We start from the raw sequence: 17,633 nt of genomic DNA on the forward strand, positions 1-17,633 counted from the left end.
CAGATTAAGTCTCTCAATCGTCCTATGATATGTAAAGGTGACATCTACCGAAACTATTGTGTACTAGTTTAAGTGCTCAATAAGCTGTTAGCTATGTCAATGTATGTAATAGTTCCTAACCAATCCGTAGTGTCATAGTGTGGCGCTGTACTTTACTATATAAGCTTCTACATGTATGTAGACAAGCCCACTTTTTCTAACCAGCCTTCTGTAAAACATTAAATTAAGATATCAGATTCTCTGCTTTCATTTGGCCGCCATTACCTCCAACGCTGAACAAACTCTTATCATATTTTTGTATGAGAATCGAAATGTTCCGTTTCCAAAATTAAAGTTTCCTAAATTTCCTATGAAGTTTTTTTAAAATTTCCGAGAACTTTTCTAACTTTTTTCAATCTTGCCGCAACACATCTGTGCTCATAAAGCAAGGTCGAAAGTGTCTTAAGCATTACAGCCCAATACGAACAATGCTTATAAGATGTCACAGCCATACGATACTGATCTGTCAGTGTCAAAAGTGACCTTTTTGGTTGAAGGAATATCACTTTTGACACTGACCATGAGTATCGCTGTGACATCTTATAATCATTGTTCGAATTGGGCCGCCTTTACAGCTTTAAGAATTTCTACAATTCCCAATAAAATTCAGCTCGCATCTAGTCTTACCTCATTTAAACGAGCAACGGGTCCGTTTCTAGCACCTTATTACTACGATAAAAGGCATAATCCCTAAGTGTCGTCTTATCCGAAGTCTTCGTAACCACTTGAGAGACTATTCAGATAAAAATACTTAGAAAAAAGAGGTATGTTTCTATAAGCTCTGTGTTTGTAATGCATAAAATTGTTCTCTTAAACCCACCCAACTGTTGTATAGTCCAGTCAACAAGTTCAAGATGCAACTAAGTATATTCTATAAGTATTTTACCAATGTTCTAAATATTAGGTTTTGTTTTTGTCAGAGTTTTTTCTTCATATTTATAAATACAAATAATTAGCCATATGAAAGAAAGTAAGAAAGAAAATACATTTATTCAACATCATAAACATTGGACGAAACTTTGAAAAACACATACAACACAAATTAGATGCTAAACAGGATCCTTACTCAGCATAATGCCACGGTAAGCCATGACGCTGATTTTCAGTGGGGACTAAGCTACAACTAAACTAAACGAGTGACAACACAAACTTCAAACAGGATGTAACTACTACATTTAAATAATAGTCCCACCTCGACCGATCTTGACCTGTAAAACAATGATTTTACCAATAAATAAATCAATCAATCAATCAATCTACATGAAAATGTTCTAGTTTATTTTGCACCCTAGTTGGGAGCTTTTGGAATATAATTTTACGGTTTTAAAATATGTTATTCAAAATATTGTCTTCGGTTACCGCGATAGTTACTCATGAAATAAAACTATGAAAACGGATTATATCGCGTATATTGAATTTATAATACATCCCGACGTTTCGAACTCTTTACAGCGTTCGTGGTCAACGGGTGACTGAGGAAAAATTACAAAATGCAAAAATACCCACATACTAAAATAATGAACAATCATAGACTACAAACTTTAAGGCTGGTTGTACATGCAAAATCGGTTCATAAGGCTAGTTATACACTATAATTATTTTTCAAGTAAAGATATATATATATACGCGATAAAAAACTATGCCGGCTCCAACCCTACACCACGGACCCGAGAAGATTTAATTCCCTCCTAAATTGTAGGAGGGTATCCCAATATGGGACCGGCAACAAACTCGGCGGGACACATCTTTTCAAAACATCAGAATGTCCAGCATCATCCAACACTACGGTCTCACAGTCTATGTCTCGCTTGCTCCTTTATCAGGTGGACTACAGGATCCCAAGCTGGTGGTAGAGAAAAGCCATCTTCCCTATTAAAGTTTGGATATTTCTTAATCTCAATGGCCTCGCGCAGCATTCTGGGTATGTAACGCTTCTCCTTGGCAAGAACCAGAGGCTTATCAAACTTCATTGAGTGATTGGCTTTATCCATGACATGCTCACAGACAGCAGACCTAGGTCGACGGTGCTTGACATCAGCTATGTGTTCCTTCACCCGAGTGGAAATGCTCCGTTTCGTCTGCCCGACATATGATAGGCCACACTCACAGTCCAGCCTGTACACTCCTGCAGTCTGTAGAGGGGTATTGCATTTTACAGGCCTCAGGAATTGTGACATCTTCTTCATTGGCTTGAAATATGTTTTTATAGAAGCACGCTTCAAGATGTGGCTGATCCTGTCCGTGACCCCCCTGACAAAAGGCAGAATGGCAGGCCTGCGCTCAACTGTGGGGATCTTAATGTGGGACCTCTGGTTGACCCGCGGTATCCTGAGCTCGTTTGCCTGGAGCGCGCGCCTGGCATGCTGGATTTTTCCTCAGTCACCCGTTGACCACGAACGCTGTAAAGAGTTCGAAACGTCGGGATGTATTATAAATTCAATATACGCGATATAATCCGTTTTCATAGTTTTATTTCATATGTTATTCAAGTTTATCAAAAGGTAGTACTTACTTAGTGTTTGTGTAATATAAGTTCCTAGGTTAGTGTTTAGGGTTACGGTCGTTACGGACTTAAAAGTTGTTCGTGAAACTTAAAGTTTAATATAACTAATGGCCATCTCCACGTGTTGTGTGTAGGTACGTTCTGTGTTGGTTAGAGCGTGCTCAACGCTCAACTATTTTTTTTTGTGTTTGAGACCGTAGCATCCAAACACCATCCAAACTACTTGTCATCTTTCGATTAATGAGGTCCAATCGATATTGATCGATTCGATTTGTAGCCTAAGTTTAATAAATATCCAAAAAAACCGGCAAAGTGCGAGTCGGACTCGCGCACCGAGGGTTCCGTACTTTTTGGTATTTGTTGTTATAGCGGCAAAAGAAATACATCTGTGAAAATTTCAACTGTCTAGCTATCACGATTCATGAGATGTACAGCCTGTCATGTAGGAAAAACAAAACCATTAATAAAATCATTTGTATTTTAGTATATACTGTATACTACATATCTTAGAAATTAGCTTTATATACTTAATTTCTTTCTATTTTTAGTTATTTTGAAGAAACATTAGTGTTAAGCCACAGCTATTGCTTTTATATAAATTATGTTACCACCTACGGGAGAGCGGTGTCTCTTGACACAAGTGTCATTGTAATGCTTAAAAAGAGGCACCTGTCCAGTTATAATTACGTTTTCACCTCAGCAGCTCGAACAAGCCTACTTTCGTCACTCCCTGGAGTGAGGAAAGTGCGACTTTCCTCACTCCAGGGAGTGAAACAATGTAGCTTTTTAATTTAGCGAAGGCCATGAACTTCATACTTTTATTACATTTTTTTCTATGGTATGGTACGGTACGGTACGGTACGGTCCGGTCCGGTCCGGTCTCGTCTCGTCTCGTATCGTATCGTATCGTATCGTATCGTATCGTATCGTATCTTATCGTATCGTACATATTATAATACTTATTTTTCTGTTTATTCTGTGTAATTCGAAATATATACATTTTAACCTTTAATATGTTCTTACTACTGAGGTGAAAAATTATGTGTGCAACACGAGAGCAAAGTTATTTTACATCTCGTGTTTTTGAGTCCCTCGCTACGCTCAAGATTCTACCTTAGAATCACTCGCTTCGCTCGTGATTCAATTATAGAATCTTTCGCTTTCTCGGGACTCAAAATAAACACTCGCAGGAAAAACTAACTTTCCTCTCTTGTTGCACAAACAACTATTGTTTGTGCGAACTCAATAAACATTTTTATATATTTTATATTTTATTTTAGTTGCATAGTTTACACGAATTTACAATATCCTATAAATTACCTATGTAATACTGCACACTGCAGTACTTTACAATATCATATAGTAGATAATATAATGTCACGTAAACTGCATCGTATAGGTACAACAATTTTAGCCCAAATAAAGCTCCGAGCACTTGGTTTTACGACAACATTTCTACAAGTTATGTTGCACATTATCGAACTTATATGTTGTACGCGACTTGTTTATGTTGGTGTAAAGATAAAGTGTCTTTGCTGCAGTCATTTGTTTTACTATATGACGGTTTTAACAGTCTATTAAATAATAACGACGGATTTTTATCGTTCACTCTGTTGTGCTTTGTTTATGTGATATTTAGTACTAGAATTAATGTGATTTTGTGTAAATAGTGTTTTTAGATTAAGGTAAAATTGGATTACCTATAAATAATATTAAAGTACAACTAGTGCTCCATTACGACACCGTGTGCTATAATAAGCACATTACGTAACTACGTCGTAAATTTAAAGTGCCATATGTACTGTAAAACGTTGTACAATACACGTGCGAATACGTAATTCGCAACTCGTGTAGATTTAAAACACTCCCTTCGGTCATGTTTTAAAATTCGCCATAAGCCCGGTGTTTTAAAGTAATTTTGCAAGTTGCAAATATAAAAGCTATGTAGATGCGCTGCGATATCAAAATGGGTCAATATTTAAAGTCCGAATGTATTGTATAAGAACAATATACATAAACGCAATATTTCACAGACAAAATCGCAATTTCCTTGTTGTCCAAGGTTTCTAAGCAATAGCGACGTTACATGCTGACGTCACAATGTAATGCCAATTTGTTAGAAGCGTTTCGTCAGTAAAGTGCGGGTGCCAGACTTTGACCTGCATTTGCGACTTTTGTATTGCTTTAAGACAATGGGTCCCACACAGACATTTGATCCTCAAAACAAACCTGATCGACTGATACCATTAATAAAAATTTGTGGAATACCCTAGGTACGAAATTTTTTCTGAGTATTTATACAAGGTGTAAAAAAAATAGTGTGGATCCGTTTAAGGGCATTCGGTTTGTCGGCATAAATTTTTAAGACACAAAAATTTCGGCCTTTGTATGGAGGGTTGGTCGATTTAAACAACCTGTCCCATAGAAAAAAAATTGTTTTCGTGTCCAAAAAATTTTTTCTACTTTTTACTAATAAGAACACGATACCGAATATGCCCTTAAACTGATCCCCACTATTTGTGACGTTTTCAACCAAAAGGTACCACATTGTCGGTTGTCGATAAGGTTGATTTCAAATTGAAGCTATATGGAAATAGCGCCTTATTGACAACCGACAATAAGTACCCTTTTGGTTGAAAATGGAACATTTTTGTTACACCTACCTACCTACAATTCTCCTCAAAGTGAGCTATCGGCGTAAACGCACGCAATCGTATTTTATGAGGCGATACCCGTTTGTGTGTAACGCGCGGAAATAAAGATGTATTGGCTACTTCAGCGGAACTGACCAAATATTTACTACGCATTTTAGGGATCCATAAAACACTAAAGCGAGGTTTAGACTAGCAAGAACTTGCATCCAATTTACGTTACATTGCCGACTACTAAGGTAAACTGCATGCAAAAGCTTGATCAGATACCGCAATGTAACGTGAATTGAATGCAAGTTCTTGCTAGTCTAAACCTCGCTTAATGTTTATTATGTATTTTTTAAGTAGGCAAGTAATGAGGAGACTCGAGGACCCGGGGGTATGTAATTAAACTACGTCCAAAAGAGAGGTATGGGCACTGTGAATGTCATCTCGCTTTGTGTGGTAGGGCACAGCACAGCGGATGTCATTCCAGATGTAGAGCAGAGCCCAACTGGGGAAGTACCTCCTTACAGAAAACCGCAGCCAAATAACACTAGACCCTATTCATAGTGTTGTGTTCCTGCCGGTGAGTAACAACCGGTGAGTGCCGGTAACAGTTATTTTCGATAAAAGTGCGGAAAAGAGGAAATTCGAAACGAGTGGCGATAAATTAAAACACGACCGCAGGGAGTGTTTTAAATCAATACGAGTTGCGAATTACCTATTCGCACGTGTATCGAACAACGTTTTACAGTACATATGGCCCTTTAAACTTTCGACATATGCACGAAAAGTGCTCTTTACGCACTAGTGCGAGAAAGTAGCACCATATGTACTGTAAAAACATTTATTTTAGTAACTTCTTTGAAATAACTAGACGTTATTTAAACGAAATAAACCGTCTTAGGACTCTTAGAGACGTTAAACGTCAAAGGTACTCATTAAATTTAATAGTGTCTCTTCAGTCCGTTCACAAATAATTAAAGTGGGAAGTATAAATAAAGCAAGGAAATTCTAATGAGCTTGAAATTTTCCTCAATAGTCACAGATGTTAAGGAGAAGCTAATAAATGCTTAAGAGATTACAGTGATAATTTGATTTCTTATTAGCCGAAATATAATTATTCTTTATTTCTTTAGCTTCTTAGGTTACAGTTATTTACAATATGCATGTTAGCGCTCGCCTTTGTTTTTGAGCGCTATTCGTGGTAATTTATAGTAGGAGGGCTAAGATCTTCGGTGTAGAAAGTTAACTTTGATGTAAAACACAAATATTTATCGTTTATTTATAACTTTATACAGCATACTTTTCAAACTATCAGCACTAGCTATTTTTGTAAATACTAATAGTAGCACCGTCGTACTGCAAATAACAATAATACACTTTACAGTACATATGGTGCTACTTTCTCGCACTAGTGCGTCAAATAGCACTTTTCGTGCATATGTCGAAAGTTTAAAGGGTCATATGTACTGTAAAACGTTGTACGATACACGTGCGAATAGGTAATTTCTGCGGTCGTGTTTTAATTTATCGCCACTCGTTTTGAATTTCCTCTTTTCCGCACTTGTATCGTAAATAACTATTTTAAGCCTAAGATGTAGTGGCGCCATGTGGCTTGAAAGCTAATAGCGTGATTTAGGAGCCTGGTTCCTTGAACACGTTTATATATAAGGTTGCATCAAAGTTTTGTAAATACTAGTATGAACTGTGGACACAACTTAACAGCTTGTGTGTTTTTTTTTAATACAATGGTATTAAAAGATTTCCCTCGCCTTCGCCCTCGAAAGATCCGCCTCGGGGGTTGTACCGGCAACGGCCAGTTTTTTGGTCATATTTGTATTTGCCCGGTATCCAAAACTATAGCTATACAAATATGTCTTTTTATTCTCTTTGTTCCTATAAAAACTTTGTTATGGATTTGGGTGGAAATTTTAATGCAGTTTAGAAGCATCTGGGAGACAAACATATAAAAACTCAAAAATAAGCGTTTTCCCAGAGATAAGCCCCCGCTCCCTCGCCCCCGAAAACCAACATATAGCAAATTTCATCGATATCGTTAGAGCCGTTTCCGAGATTCCCGAAATATATATAGATAGATAGATATATACAAGAATTGTTCATTTAAAGGTGTAAGATAAGTACTAGTCTACAGCTTAGCTAGGTATTTACGATTTGCATCTTTATGCCCGTCTTAAGGGGCCCACTGACTATCAGTTCGCCGGACGATATCGGCCTGTCAGTTAGAACAAAAATTTGACAGTTCCGAACAGCTGACAGCCCTATATCGTCCGGCGGACTGATAGTCAGTGGGCCCCTTTAGGGCCAGTTGCACCAAACACAATTAACAGACTGATCGACGTCATGGTCACGCAGCAGAGATCTATGAAACTTCCCGTACATTAAAATTTTGCGAACGCTTTAACGGTGAAAGACGGACCCTTTTAACAACCGCCAAAGCAATAAATGACTGAATACTGAAAAGTTTTAAATTCCATCCATGTTAAGTTTGCATCCACTTGACAGTAGGAATGTACGAGAGCGATATACATACTTCATATTTAAATTTTACGCGAATGAAGTCGCGAGCAAACGCTAGTCTTAACAATATTCATAAAAATCTCACTTTTCATAATTCTGTCCGGTAACATATATCAGTTAAGGGGGACTCTAAAGGGGCCCACTGACTATCAGTCCGCCGGACGATATCGGCCTGTCAGTTAGAACAAAAATTTGACAGTTCCGAACAACTGACAGGCCGATATCGTCCGGCGGACTGATAGTCAGTGGGCCCTTTTAAATCTCGAAAAACGGCCGAATTACACCTTACTATATATATACAAACGTAGTTCAAAACCTGTGTCGAAACATCGGTAAATAAAGGTAACAAAATAAATTCGCGATAGACCCGATTTTAAATGTGATTTAAAACATGGTTCCGCTCTCATTTTAAAACTACTTGTTGGATTGTAATGAAACTTTGCACATACAATGACATGAGATATATCTACGTCTGAAATGAGTTTATATAGCTCCAGTTTATAAAACAAACGAAAAAAAGCAAATACAAGTTTTGTATGAAAAACTAAAATTAGCTGTATTTTTTTAACTATGGTATCTGAAGCTACATAAACTAATTACAGACATAGATATACCTCATCCTATTGTAAGGACAAAGTTTCAGAGTAATCTAGCTAGTCGTTTTAAAATGAGAGCGGAACTACGTTCGTATGGAGAACCGAGGTTGCCGGAGACCTTACCTCCATTTGTAATAGATTTATTAGGAATTTTGTAAAAAAATAAATCTAGAATATTTACGTTAGCATAATATTTTTGTTTCGGTCTTCCAGAGTTTGATTGGAATGTTTTTCCACCTATATATTTACTTTTTCAGTAGTAAAATATTTCGTTTACCAACATGCAGATTTTGCTGAAACTGAACACTCGATTTTAATCGATTTTCCGATAGAACCAATCACGTTAGGTCGTGTTTGTTTTATAAAAGTCCTAAAAAAACTAGGAAAACTAAAATCAATATACCTAGAGCGGTATTCTGATTTTTTAATCTGTTAAGGCTTTGATATTGATGCCCTACAATTGCTCGCATTAATTGGTGCCCGGGAGATGCAAAATATAAATAGATAAATTAAATAGAAAAAGTTATAAAACCTCACTAATTTCGATTTCAACCTGGTGCCTATTTAAATTCCCCGCGTACTTGCACAAGTACACGTTCAATTCGAATTTGAAACTCTTAACGCCACTTGCACCATTCCAATAACCCGGGGTTAACTCGTTCAACCGTTAATAATGATTGATATCGATTTTTAGTAATAATGATTTATTAGATGCATAAAAATACAGAGAAACAAACATATCTTACATTTTATTTCCTTCCGACATCCGATATCGTATCGGACAATGTGAAAACGTTCTTACGATGTTAAAAATAACCACGATAAATTAAAAACGCTACTTGAGACACCACTGAAGGCAAAAATATCGATCCAGACAAATGGCTCAAAAATATGTAAACGACTTTATTGTCTAAGGTGTAAGAGCGTACACATATTTTAGAAACTGGGAATGTATATTATATTTATGCCCTTGACTGTACCTAGTTCGACGGCTAGGTAATTTAGTAAATTACAGAGCGCGCGTAACTGCCAGCAATCGGACACTGGCATTAGTAAAATGGCCTGAGTTTAGCTCAAGGTATTATCGACTTTTCAAATTTACTGGACATTGGAGTCAATAGATAAAAGAGCTAGAAATTTTCACCTAATCTATCGTTAGAATTTCTATAATAATATGGTACCTAAATGCGGCCATATCCGACTAAATTCCATACACAAGCGTTCTGTGTGTACTAACAAGTTTTATGTTTAAAATACATAAAATTAGAATTATTCGGAAAATATTAAAAGGTTTAATCTTCTATTATTTATACCATACAAATAACCACGATAAATTAAAAACATCACTTTTTTGAAAATTAAAAATCGAGATGTTGGAAACATACCTAAAAATGTATAAGATCAGTGTACAAACCTAACATGTGCGTACTTAAAATTTAAATTTATTTCTGACGATCACAATGTAGATTCTTATAAATTGACATTAATGTAATTTGTACTGTAATCATATGTTGTGAAATAAATATATCTAATCTAATCTAATCTAATCTAATTAAAATATATTAACAACATAGTTACATAAAATGTCAAATTATTCTAACAAATAAATGCATGCTTTCTTTTCCTTCTCTTCTACTAACAATAGAATAAGTCACAAATGTAAACATTTAATTAAGTAAGAATTGAGCGCGGCGCGCCAGCAAACTGGTTACTCCAGTTTGGCGCATTTATAGTATATGTGTAACTGTGTAACTGTATTATATGAATAAATGAATTTAAAAAAAAAGATACCGCTAGAGAGTTTGACGGGTAATTTAGTGAATTACAGAGCGCGCGTAACGGCCAGCTATCGGACACTGGCATTATCGGAATGGCCTGAGTTTTAGCTCGACTGGGTATTATCGACTTTTAAAATTTTGTGGAGAAAGACGCGGTTGCTTAGAAAATCCCCAAGAAAATATATTAATAAAATACTTCAGTCCGTAAGTCCCGTAAAAAACTGTCAGTTTTATAGTTCATTCCCTCGTGTGTACGTTATCTGGAAACTTTTTTATCTGCGGCAACTTTTTATCTCGTTCGGAAATTAACGACTCATTCGGCTCTCGTAAATCCTGGATAGGTTTATCGGTCACGTTGTCCGCTTTTCTGGGATTCATTCCTAACGTATACAGAGCTTAGACCAGTCTTGAGTTAAAGTTGGTACATTGAAATTAAATGAAATGAAAGCATCCGCATAAAAATCCTTAAAAACTTTCAACCTCGTTTTTCGCTACATTCGAAGAATACATGTTTCAGATTTCAAGGCCCTACCTACAATGGACTTGACGAAACTGTTAATCACAAAATATTGTCTTCGGTTACCGCGATAGTTACTCATGAAATAAAACTATGAAAACGGATTATATCGCGTATATTGAATTTATAATACATCCCGACGTTTCGAACTCTATACAGCGTTCGTGGTCAACCCACCACGACCACGAACGCTGTAAAGAGTTCGAAACGTCGGGATGTATTATAAATTCAATATACGCGATATAAACTGTTAATCACAACTTAAAATGTAATTTTTGATAATTTTCTCATACAAGTGCCTATACAGTAAATGTTGAGCGCGATATTAGAATATAAGATCCTGTTTAGAGCTTAATAAAAAAATGGTTATAATGAAATTATTAAATTAAAATTAATTCAGTAATAGTAACTGGCGTCTAAAAGAAAAACATATATGCTGCCTTAAATAAAAGTTGACATAATAAAAATTGATATGTTAAATACTTATAATAAAATATCGTATATTTCAGGCTTTTAGCCCATAATACAAGCACATGACGACACAAAATAATAATAAAAGCAAAATTAAAAAGAAGAATGTCAACAATGGTTACTAAAATATAACTTAACTATACCCTACGTCATTTAGCCCAGTTATGGGACACTGGTGCATGCAATGACAACCAGTGTCCCATAAATGGACCGTCAACCGTCAAGCCTGTCGGCGACGACTGCTGAGGTTGCTCTCTTGCGCATGGTGGCGTAAAACAATCCACACGCGCCTCCGCGAACATTCCCGAGGCGCTGCAAAACCTCGGCAAACGCAGCAGCGCCCTTAACGCATTATTGTATTGAACACGGAGAGCGTTGTATGCCTTCTATGTGTATTTAACCCACAGGCTGCTCGTGTAAAAAGTGGTACAATATGCACGGAAAAGTGTAATTTTAACGTTTAAAGAACAACGAGCAAATCTGCGGGCTATCATATTGGCTCGGACTGACAACGCTCTCCGCTACCGTTCAATATCTTCGTCGTCTCTAAGGTCGTCAGTTAGCACATGGCCCAGGTATTTGAACCGGTGAACACGCTTTAAGGGTGTGGTAAGTGTAGAGAGAGGGCAATAGAGAAGTACTCTCTCCAGGCGGGTGTTATGCCTGGGGACCGAAGTCCACTGAGAGTTAGTCAGAAGGAGTATATATAGTAAGTGACATTTGAAACTTCGTAAGCGCGATGTAGGTTTCTAGCTAATTGCGTTCTAGCTCCCTAACGCCATCTGTTAGATGACGTCGACAGTGGCAGCTAGAGGAGACGCCACAAGGGGACCCCGCTAAGATGTACAGGAGGTATCTCAAATGGGCATTTCGTCCCCGCTCTGAAAATCATTAGCTCGTTTTTCTTAGCTTCTTATTACTGTAAAAATATATTATAAATACTTAGTTAATGTTTTAGCTTTTTTCGGACGTAAATACGACGACGTAATGAAATTTAATCGCGTTAGACCCGATATAGACTTTAATTATGTGTAGAAAACGCGAGAATTTAAAGTGTTATAAATACTTTACGACAGTCAAGCTCATTTTACATTGGTTCTCTTGAGAAGTCAACTTACTCGATATTACCTATACAAAGCGAATAGAACCCAGAAAACAAAATGACCGGACTCGAACAACGTGGGAAAACTTGAGCGTGATATTAGGTCATTTCTAAAAGACATTTACGCTCCGCGTTTGGGCGCTGTGTAATAGAGGTGGTGGAACTGTCAATAGAATTGATTGCTAGCTTCGGTAGCGGCACCTTTTTTCTGAGCAAATTTTGTTTCTTTCTGACAAAAATAAATGTCAAAACGGTGGAAAGGGATAAATGGTATTCAACGAAATTTGACAGGCTTTTATGAATAACTCCATAAGAATGAAGCGTATGGAAATTATCCCTAAAAGTGAGATAAAACATGTCTGGGGCCCGATTCTGATCTAACAAATTGTTACGGCTTTGATCTGGTTTCGATACGACCTTGAAGATATCGCTCACGCTTATTGGTTCATGCGTAATGAATTGAAAGTCGTGCGTGAGATGCACGCCAATCACCAAGACAGTAGTTAAAGCCGCATCAAAACCAGTTCAAAGCAATAACAAATTCTTAAATTAGAATTGACCTCTTTCTGTTCTTAATATAGGTGTTAAGGGGTGTTTATCAAATTTTATCTTTTATTCAAAACCCAACATCTTTCTTCTTTATCATTTTTCTGAAGCGGTTGGAATTTATATATATCAGAAATCAACTGTAAGGCCCACTTGCACCATTCCATTATCCCGGGGTTAACCGGTTAAAAAGTTAACCCAGTGTCAAATTGTACTGATAACCATTGTAACTCCAGGTTTAACTGATCAACCCCGGGTTAGTGAATGGGACATGTGGCCTTAAGAATAAGTTCTTTTGCTAAATATTTAATTTCAAGATAACTGGATCATAACCTGTTTGGTACGGGTTTACTCGTATGTTCTGTCTTGTGGAGATAATAAAATAGATAGCATTTGAAGGTATTTGGAAACGTTTCAATTCATAAAAGCTACATCATGAAAGCTTTAGTAAAATTTATCCAAATCGTTCTCTTATAATGTCTACAGGAAAGAAGCTCTTTTCTGGAACGTTTTTGACTCAACTTGTACAGCAGTGTAGGTATGCATATGCTATGAAGGCGTATTTAACCAAAGGTTTTTCATTTAGTATCGCAAGGCGTAAGTTTTGCATAATTTTCAGAATATGCGGAAAAGTCAAAGGAGTGCATACACAGCAAATGTAGACATTTAGAAAAAAATATATAAAAAAACCACATTCATCTTCTTTTCGTAATAGTAATTGTTAGGTTACCACCTGGTTGATGATGAAAACTAATACTTATACCAATATTTTAACTTTATTCGTTCGTTACCAACATTATAACAACCAATTTACAATAAATATTCCAAGACGTCTACACTGTAACTCGTCTGTACAAGAACTGCCCCTTGTCACAGTGTAGCCTTTTAATAACAATTCAAGATGGCGGGAACCAGTGACAAGTAAGGGTCAACTGATACTCTTTTTTAAGGCCGTTCCATCGGTTTGCCGCTGTCTCTGTCACATTTCGCAAGAAAGAACGGGAAAGATCATTCGCGCCAAGTGTCAATTTTGATCGAATTTTGTCGATTTTTAGTTATTTTAAAAACGTTACTCTACAATATCGAAATTCGAAAGCTATGAAATTACTATTTAAGTTAAGATTGTTTTTTCTTATTTTATTGTTTATAGTATCACATAATAAATAACCGAGTTAAGTTGGATTAAAAGTCCGAGTTAGAGGTTACTTTGGTAATTAATTGTATCGAGCGAAGTGTTATAATTCGTGTATCGGAAGCTATGATATTAAAGATAATATAGTCAAGAACTACATATATTTTTTCCACGTCTACGAATATCAACGCCTCTTAGAAAAACATGATCATATAAGGAGATTTTTCGCCTTCTGGCTCAGGGAACCGCCTTAAGCTAATCGTAAAAGTAAAAATGATCAAAATATAAGCTATTAATAAATAATTATCCTTATAAACAGTTTTGCTAACATAAATATTTTTAGATTATAAGCTTTTTTTTTATCAAACTTTGAAATCGGAATTCTGCCGCTGGACAGAGCTAAAGCTAAAAGCTTGTAAAGTGCAAAATAACTACAAACAAAACACAATGTATAATTACCGAAAACATGTGTGCTCATTATAAAATAACATTCCTGTACTTTCAGTCATTTTAACAATCCCAAAACAAAGTTCTACAGGTCAACGAAACTTGGAAAAGGTTCCGTTTGACCACAGACTATACTTTTCTAATACTTTAAGCGCCACTGCACCATCCTACTAACCCGGAGTTAACCCGTTAAACCGTTAACCTAGTGTCAAATTCTGTTAACCATGGTAACTCCAGGTTTTACCGGTTAACCCCGGGTTAGTGGGTTGGTGCAAGCGGTTGTCAGGGTTCTAGAAAAATGTCCTAATCGGTCTTAAAGTAGTATCTTTTGATCCTTAGTAAGAAATTGGGATCAATCAATAGTAGGAAATTAGTGTAAATCAGGGATGTTGCGGATGCTGATTTTTTGACATCCGTGGACGCGGATGCGGATTTTTAAAGACTCACATCCGCGGATGCGGATGTCGAGATGACGCACATAAAAAACGTCAAATATTACACTTAGTAATAAAAAAAACGAAACTATTGGCTAACAACCTAGCACTTACGCCGCCGCTAAGACGTTCCTGTACCTACCTGTTCCACATCCGATCCGCATTAAGCTCCGCATCGATTTTATGCGGATGCGGATGCGAATATATTATTTATATATTATTAATACATCTATTGTATTGTACCATGGTTTGCAATAAACGACTTACTTACTTACTTACTTACTATATTCGCAACATCCCTGATGTAAATGTAGAAATATAATATAGAACGGAGTACGGAATTTGATATCCATAAAAAGTGGTGCTTGAAAATGCACATTCATTTAAAAGATTTAGGTACCTTATCATGCATGGCCATATTTTATCGTGAATCATGTGTACCTAACTCATATATTTGATATAAAGACACGGATTTTAGCTCTCTGAAATGCGGTCAAGTATCCAAAGAAGACTCGGGAGTCGGGGTCCCTTACAATTTGAAATGAACTAAAATTTTTGCGAATGAAAGATTCAAATGAAGTACTTCACTTGATGTCACTCGTCACTCTTTCATTCACTAGTTCAGTTTGGATTTACATATTTCGTTCTTCACTTCAGCAGTTCAGTTTACCACTGAACCGGCCTTCACCACTGGAGGGCTTCGTCACTTTTTCTTTAATATATGACATCTATTACAGTTTTCAGTTCAGTTTAATTATCTTTTCATACATAAATTCATTTATATGAGTGATTCATATTGAATGAAATTATCAATCGAATCCTTCATTCAACTCAATGTATCCGCGAATGAGAGATAGAAAACCAGTACTGTTGATATAGATGGATCTTTTGAGCTACTGAACTAAACTGAACTAGTGAACTAAAAGAGTGAAGTACTTCTTATCGTATGAAAGATGCATATCAATCTTTTCTTTTTAGTGACACATTGCGCATGACTATACAAGGTGTCTCATTTAAATCGGTCAGTATGGGAAAGTCTGAAACTATAAGACATACGAAGATCTGTTCGTATGAACCATGTCATCGATTGCATGTCAACATGCATTTTATTCATTTTAGACATCATGTTTCATAGAGCCATTTACTGCTTAAGACCTACACAATCGATATCTAAATAGAAATAGTGTGTTATTTTTTTCAAAACAACCGGGTTCGATTCCCAAGCTGAGTACAGGTTTTCTTAAATGTATGAATGCAGTTTTTCTTCATATTAAAATCGATGACATGGTTCCTATGAACAGATCTTCGTATGTCTTATAGTTTCAGACTTTCCCATACTGACCGATTTAAATGAGACACCCTGTATAATACTACACTTGCTACAGTGATTCGATGTTTTGTTCAGTAGTTAAACGTGTTAACTCACTTACCGAACCTCGTATCTTACCTCATCACTTGCAAAAACAACTTTGCGCTTCATGAAACAAGATTGAACTTTGTTTGCATTTTTACTTTCCCACTTATTGCTGACTGTAAATATTTGAAGAAAGGTGGCCGTCAGGAGTTTATTTGTGTTTAAGCTTGTGCTTGTACATTATTTAAGTAGGGTTTTTGATTAGGAAAAACGCAAGGCCCAAGGGACTGTTTGGCGGGTAGATGGGTAAATTATGAAGTTTTGAATGGGTCTGGGGTCTTTAAAAAAATGTTTGAGAAAATGAAGGAGAATGCGGGATGTTGTGGTCTATCCTCAGGCATTTTCTGCTATAATATTTTTCATATAGCTTGGGTACGGTGAGAGCTGTCATCTCAAGACAATTATGCGTTTTAAGGTTAAAAATTGTATGAACATGAAGCCTGTCACCGTACCCAAGCTATGTGAAAAATACTATATATTAATAGTTCTTTTATTCTGGGACCTACCGTTATGAAAAAAATTACATACTTACGTTTGGACTGCTTATCGATATTTTCTATAGGCCTAGCTATTTTTTCGATTTCGGAGTTGGTATATCATATAGTAAACTTTATTTAATATGGCCAATATACTCACTTTGAAGAGGGTAGGTTCTGGACATTTATGACTTTAAACATCCTTACACACAAGTTAATAAGAATGAACACGAGTCACGAGTTAGAATGTATAAATTAGATTAATATAATAATTATTCTTAATGTAATGGGTTGATACCTAAATAAATAACTTTTTTTTTTAAATCACACATTAAATAAATAAATACAGATATAATGTAACAATCTTACATAAATCGACTTAGCCCCGCAGTGTTCAATAAGGCTTGTGTTGTAGGTACTAGGTACAATACCGACTAGGCTAGGAGCCAGTTAAATTTAAATTAAGAACTCAAAAAATAAAATAATACCAACGCATACATGTCCAGGGGCCCGTTTCTCAAAAGCTTGTAACTTGTAATACAAGCGGATGTCACTTTTGACAGCTTTCGTTAGAAAGAGACTTCCACTTGTAATACAAGTAACAATCTTACATAAATCGACTTAGCCCCGCAGTGTTCAATAAGGCTTGTGTTGTGGGTACTAGGTACAACACCGACTAGGCTAGGAGCCAGTTAAATTTAAATTAAGAACTCAAAAAATAAAATAATACCAACGCATACATGTCCAGGGGCCCGTTTCTCAAAAGCTTGTAACTTGTAATACAAGCGGATGTCACTTTTTGACAGCTTTCGTTAGAAAGAGACTTCCACTTGTATTACAAGTTACAAGCTTTTGAAAAACGGGCCCCTAAGGGTAGACACGTGTAGTGCACGTGTTATACACACGCGTAGTGCACGTGTATAATACACACGCAATAAAATATACAGTCTGCCGCGTACGTTCATGTTAAAAACATTAAAAACTCATGCATTTAAAATGAAAGG

The 17,633-nt window shown here is 36.3% G+C and overlaps 1 protein-coding gene across 1 annotated transcript in view; it reads right to left on the reverse strand.

Annotated features, from left to right (window-relative positions):
* Positions 1-17,633, reverse strand: part of LOC134745651 (uncharacterized) — a 424,512-nt gene that overhangs the window by 40,980 nt on the left and 365,899 nt on the right. The window lies entirely within an intron of this gene.

This window comes from Cydia strobilella, chromosome 11 (genome assembly GCF_947568885.1).
Source record: "Cydia strobilella chromosome 11, ilCydStro3.1, whole genome shotgun sequence".
NCBI lineage: Eukaryota > Metazoa > Arthropoda > Insecta > Lepidoptera > Tortricidae > Cydia > Cydia strobilella.